The sequence below is a fragment of the Hyposmocoma kahamanoa genome, unplaced genomic scaffold (assembly GCF_003589595.1).
Source record: "Hyposmocoma kahamanoa isolate Upper Pololo Valley unplaced genomic scaffold, ASM358959v1 83, whole genome shotgun sequence".
Lineage (NCBI taxonomy): Eukaryota > Metazoa > Arthropoda > Insecta > Lepidoptera > Cosmopterigidae > Hyposmocoma > Hyposmocoma kahamanoa.
The window spans coordinates 949,295-955,797 of record NW_020654175.1 but is presented as its reverse complement, the minus strand read 5'-3'; positions in this window follow the sequence as shown (position 1 = coordinate 955,797).

Below are 6,503 nucleotides of genomic sequence, written 5' to 3'. Positions count from 1 at the left end.
GAAAGACCTCGCCCAGAAGATGCCTATACCAATATATTCGGGTTGTATGTGCTCGGAAACAGATGGAATTCCATTTCTGGGCTATACTCATTGTAAAGGGTGACTGTGGACCACTATAATAATGATAGTTTTTCGACTTGTCAAGCTTATGTAAACTTCGTTACGTAAAGCATGTTTTTCTTTAATTTTACATATCAAATAAATTATAAATTAATGATCAAAACCGAAAAATAAATTTAAAAAAGTCCATGAAAATCACCCCATTTGGTATTTACAGTTTTTTTTGGGGCAATGGTGCAGGCACTGGCAGCCTATTCTTGTGTTGTTATTAAATTCCGCTTATTCGCTTGTTCTTCTTCTCATGAAGGTACAAAATAATAGTCATATCTTGATAATTTTTATATAATACTGTAGCATATACCTAACACCTAACCCGTTTCAGACAATGTCAGTTTGCAACTTAATGCTTACGTAAACATATGTTACATAAAGCATTTTTTATAATTTTAACTTTTAACAAACTAATTAACTATGTATTAATATATACAAAAAATTTAAATTTTATTTAATCTAAATTAGAAATAAATATAAATTCCGCCATTTAACTTATAAATTTATAATTTTGGGACAATGGTTAACACAGACAGCCTGTTCTTGTGTTATATGGAAATTCTCCTTTTTTTAACAAGGTCGGATAGAATAAAGGCCAAATCTTGATAAATTCTTGCAAAGTTACGTTCAAAAACGGCGAAATTAGGAACTATTTGACGTTTATCTTGTAAATCAAGCGCCCCGTACCCCGTTACCTCACCCCTCGTCTACAAACGCCCCATGTTTTGCGTGAAATCGAAAGTTGTTCCCCGACGCACCACATTTATTGATTTTACACTAAAACCACATTGTCGCGTGTTTTAGCGTATTTTGACCTTAAAACCTTTTATTTGACGCTTATTTTTTATCGCTTGTTAATTTAGTCTTAATGTTTTAGTAGATATTTTCGTCATACAATAGAAAATAATTAAGTATTTTTACTGGCATATACATCGCGCGCTTTCTTTCAAAAATGGAATTTGGGTATTTTTTATGTGAGATAATTACAAAAAGCTTTTTGTAATGCACTGTGTAGTGTAAAAATTTAATAAAAAATAAAAAAATACTTACCGGCGATCTTCATCGCAAAATTCATAAAAAATTTAATAAAATAAATACACCAAACAGCTTTTGTCCGTACACAACTACTGTTATAAATAAGAATAGAACATAATTTGTGTTTTCAGTCGTTTTTTTCTTAAATATTCACGATTTATGGTCGATTCCCATGTTTCTGCAGGGACAGCAAAGTGAGCCACCGCGCTCTCAAATTTATACTAACAGGGTTGCCAGGAGTTCCGACTAAAATACCGTAAAAATTACCCAAATTCAAAATGTTATAGTTTTTTGCACTAAATGTAAGTTTTTATGATTTCTTCAGTAGGTCTTGCTTTTGGCTTTGTTTTTGATCCAAAGTATTATGCAAATTTATTTAATTAAGTTAGCTCCTTTGTTAGTTCCCCAACAAAATAATCGTTTGTTAATGTTCTATATCAATACATTAAAGTTATTTAGATATTACGTACAATATTTTTTGTTCTTGTGTCATGAATAAAAGACTGATAGGACAATCGTCCCTTCCCTCTTTTTATACGTGAAAGATTTCAATCGACTCCACCTGATGTTAAATGGCAAGTGGAATGAATCCAAGTGTGAAAGAACCTAATACAAGTTTGGTATAATCACCGTCCTTGTCAAACTCCACCATGCACATCTACAAGGTGCTTCTTCACGCCTTGTTTAAGGGACCCCCATATCATAACCGTTCACGCGATGCGCTCCTCCTACCGCAAAATGGCGGCTATTTGGTTTAGCATTTTAGAAAAACATTCAGTTTAAATACAAGTTTTTATAAATAAAAATTATTATTCTGCTTTGCTAAATAAATACCCTCCGTACTACCAACAAAAACATCTCAAAGAAAATGCAGTAATACACCGCAAATCCTGCACTTTAAAAGCACTAATGAAATTTTTGGTGTACTTGGATAAATATGATAATATTCCGTTTGAGTGGTTCTAACGTTTACCATGAAATTACTCCTTAAAGTATAGTTTATAAACATTTATATTCAGGGTAAACTTAAAAAACGCTACTTACGGTATGTTTTCAATAAATAAACACCGAAATCACCAGCCAAAACAATAACACACACGGTTGTCCTGACGTATTTTTGAAGTTGTTTATTTTTTTTAAATGACAGACCCAGGTATTAAAAACTGTATGGTTTGCTAGAGTAGTTACCGAAATAGCAATTAATATTAGTTCTCTTACCTGTTATAACTTCGATATCCGATAAATCGGTATAAAATCATCATCGGCACCTCTAGGTGTGTTATGCGTCTACGGCTGCATGTATCGCGTGAGCGGATAAGAGGGAGGAAATACGTGTGCTCGAAGAGACTTCCAGTTGCCGACTATGTGATAAAGAAAGGTGCCATCACACTTTTTAGTTCGAATTGTAAAACGATGACTACGGAGGCCAGCTCGCGAGCTTCTATGGAGGAAAAGGGAAAGTGAGATAAAATGTGACTGGCTGTAGTAACCAGCCAATCTTTCAGAGTGACGGCGTATTTTCGGTTCAGCACTTCACAGATGTTGCTGTAGCTCGTGTCAAAATCCATGGGCAATACATTCATATTACATAATAATCTCAGTACAGAGTACTAGAAAAACCGACCTCAAAAGTACGTGGCATTTCGTCTATTTGCTAAGTTTTATTGAAATATCCTTAAATTCGCCACTATACAGGACTTGACCCTGGAGATAATAAAAAAATCAGTTCTCACTACTCAAAGAATATTGAGAGAAAAACGCTTTGAATTGGAGAAATAGCAAAATAACCATTAAAATAATTGCTCCTTAAGAAAATGTAGGCGCTATTTATAAAAATGAACCTTCATGCGTGAACAGCCACCCTTAGAGGTAGATGATTTCCTTCAAAATGAAATGGGACCACTATGGAAGTACCCCCTTTCCAACAAAAAAAGAATCATGAAAATCGGTGCACAAATACCGGAGTACATACATACAAAAAAAAACAAAAAAACATACAGTCGAATTGAGAACCTCCTCCTTTTTTGAAGGCGGTTAAAAATGGTAGACACATAATGGTTAGTGCTTTTTAAAGCAGAGTTACGACAAAAATGCCAGATATGAGCGTTAGTGATAAGAGGGTCGCTATTTCTTTAGAGACAACTTTAGAGAGCTCCCTCTCGTATCATTGTTACTTTATAACAATAATGACGCCACCCTTTCTGAGTAAAATTGTTATCGTCTGTCTTCAACAAATATTTCTTTTATTCCACTCTATATTTACAAAATAAAATATACAATCAAACAGGTCATTTGATTAAAAAATCCCAATTACTGTATTTGACATTCAATAGAATGTGTGTTTACTTGCCAAACCAAGCTAATCAAATACGTTGTTTTTATAATTTTCTCATAATACATACATGTTATGTTAATATTTATAACTTCAGTAGTTAAAATTTTTATGGTCAAGTGTCATTAATAGTATTTGTTGCAAGTAAAAAAACATGTTCCAAAAAAATAACGTACACTGGCATTTTGTTTTTATATGCCATCACTCCTGTTCCCACGGGACAGAGAACGTAGGTATTCATCTGCTACGATCCTGGTATATCTCATTAGCTTCTTCCTCTCGAATTTTTTAATATACATGTCCGATGTTCGATTATTCTTGTCACTTTCGATTAAGTTTTTGTCGTGCTCCCGAAATATCGGGAGATTTAAACCGGTAATACAGCTACACTGAAAACCGAACTGCGCAAAGCGCTATGCAGTAGCATCAAAGGTTACGGTGCGGGAAATTGTCATTTCCTTTTTTAATTAATTTTTATTTTGTAGATCTCGATTATACTCTGACGACACTACTGGTGAATGGTGAATACTAGACGATGTTTTGCGGAATAAGTAGTGCGTGTTTTCCGTTAGGTAATGCCCTTTTTCTGTCAGTTCCAGAGTAGTATTGGGTAATTGTCCGATTTTTTTAAATGATGGAAATTTTAAAAATATTTTTGCCACCAATAATTTAGTATTTTTTGTAATATTGGAAAAAATATAATATATACATTTTCAGATAAATAATGTTCTTTTGAAAAATAATTTTCTTAACGTAACCTAGATTTATTTCTATGATAAATACGTTTTTTTTAATTCACGTATTTAAACTTTGTGTAAAATTTTTACATTTCTATACAAGCTATTTCAAAAGCTTGCACTATAAAAAACTTAAAAAGCAGAGATTAAAAGAAACAGAATATCGCGTATTTGTAAAGCGTCTCACTAACCAAAAACACCATATAAATTTCAAATTGCCGGTTTTAATTTTGAACGTTGTTCTAGTTAAAATAAGTTATGGATATCTATAAAAATAATATACCAACACACATGTTAAATTATTTGTTATAGAGAGCACGTATTACTACCAACCGCATAAGAGTTCATGTATACAATAATATTATAATTTATAATATACATAAAAAAAATACCGAATGGAACCTAATAATTTATATTAAAACAAATAAGTACATAAATAACGCACAAACTCATAGTCCCGCACTAGGGAAACCCTGTATCGCGGGTGACACACATAGACAACCACAATTTACCGTACAAATATTTCTCCCGGCCACGACTATAAGGTCGGCCACATACAGCCGGAATTCCCTTTCGGAGTATCGATTCGAGATTCCGTATGACGTCACACGCATAAGTATATTTATTTCCGTTCGGAATAACAAGACTTAGCTGAGAGGCACAAGACATTGAGTCCAGCTTGATTTTGATTGCCTCTCCCGATCGGAAACTACGTCTTTTCCGAGTCGAGGCGCATTCATAGATAAGTGTGTATATACTGGGGCGCATTCACAACTGACCGGAAACTTTTGACATTTCTAATCGGAACAATATTTGATTTAACTCACAAATTAGAAAGATATAGTAGGAATCAGGTTCATCTTCTCGCTCGGAAACCCATCTGATTTCGAGACTACCCGGTCGGATCAATTCAGATTTGAATCAAAATCAGAGGGTATCATATAATCAAATAAGTAATATTCGACAAAATTAAAAGACAAGTATCCAGTATGAAGCTTCATTCGCATCACGCGTCTTTTCATTTTCACGCGTCTTTTCATTTGGTCAAGTATTGCTTATTTGGCAGTAATTGTTTCGGACGGATGTCGGACGGAAATCGAGAGTAGACCCCCAGGACGCTGACGTTCTCGCAGCGAAATTTGTACGGAATTTACGACTATGTGTTGCGGCCCTGCAAAATCTATGGAAGACTAGCATTCGGAACGGCTTTTTCTGTACGGAACTCCAAATGCACAAGCCACCATACAGAATTTTAAATCGGAAAAAATTTGGAACGGTAGTACTGTATGTGTGTGATAAGTTCGTGATTTGTATGGTTTTGTCACATGAGTAAAGGTTGTGCTGTTTTCGGAATTCCGAAACGGAATACGAAACGGGATTCCGACTTCCTGTGCCCGGCCTAAGACTCATTCAGTTTTTTCGTCGTTATTTTCAAGCTCATGTAACTACACGTAACTCTGAAAAGGGTAAAAGTCCGTTGATCAAAGCTGGAAACTTCGATCTTGGAAGTAGTTTATATTAAGTCAGTGGCTGTGTATATCAATTGAGCAATTATGAAATATAAGTACCCGTACTCTAGCCAAATTCGAAGTAGAATGTTTAGTAACATAACGTTGCTAGGCAACCAATGATGGCATAGGAAAAAACATTTTTTTCAATGCTCATTATTAAGGCTTGCTCTGCCCACGGCCTGCTCCCTTAATTGGAATTTAAATAGGTAGGTAGGTAATTGGGTTATGTAGAAGTAATACTTACCTAACCAATTGTTATAAAGTTTACAAAATACCTATTGATATAATCATACGATTTAGGAATAAAAATAAGTTTTTGCACCCTATTAATATTTACTGCTATATGGTAGGTAATAGTAGATGAATAGAAACAAAATTGTAAGATTTTATTTGATATTAATTTACTACATATTATATCTTCCAGCATCTATTTCCGATTCTGAACTTGATTTACCACCAGAACTCGAATGTTTGCAATCTCTCCCTTCAAATCAAAAAGTTACTAGGGATGACAAAGTTTTACAAATAATTAATTACTGGTCATTTTTTATATCATTTTTAGGTGATTTCGAACTTCTGTTGAATAATATTCATTATAAACATGTCTTCAAGATTTAGTATTATCCATAATCTAGTCGGGTTTTTAGGAAAATTTGAAATTGTGGTAACTGTGAAAAAGTGTGAAATGAAAATCCTAAAAGTAAAAGAATAGGTGGTAGTATCGGTAAAGATCAGTGCAATAAGCGCCATCTAGTTGATTTGTTTGTTATCACTAGA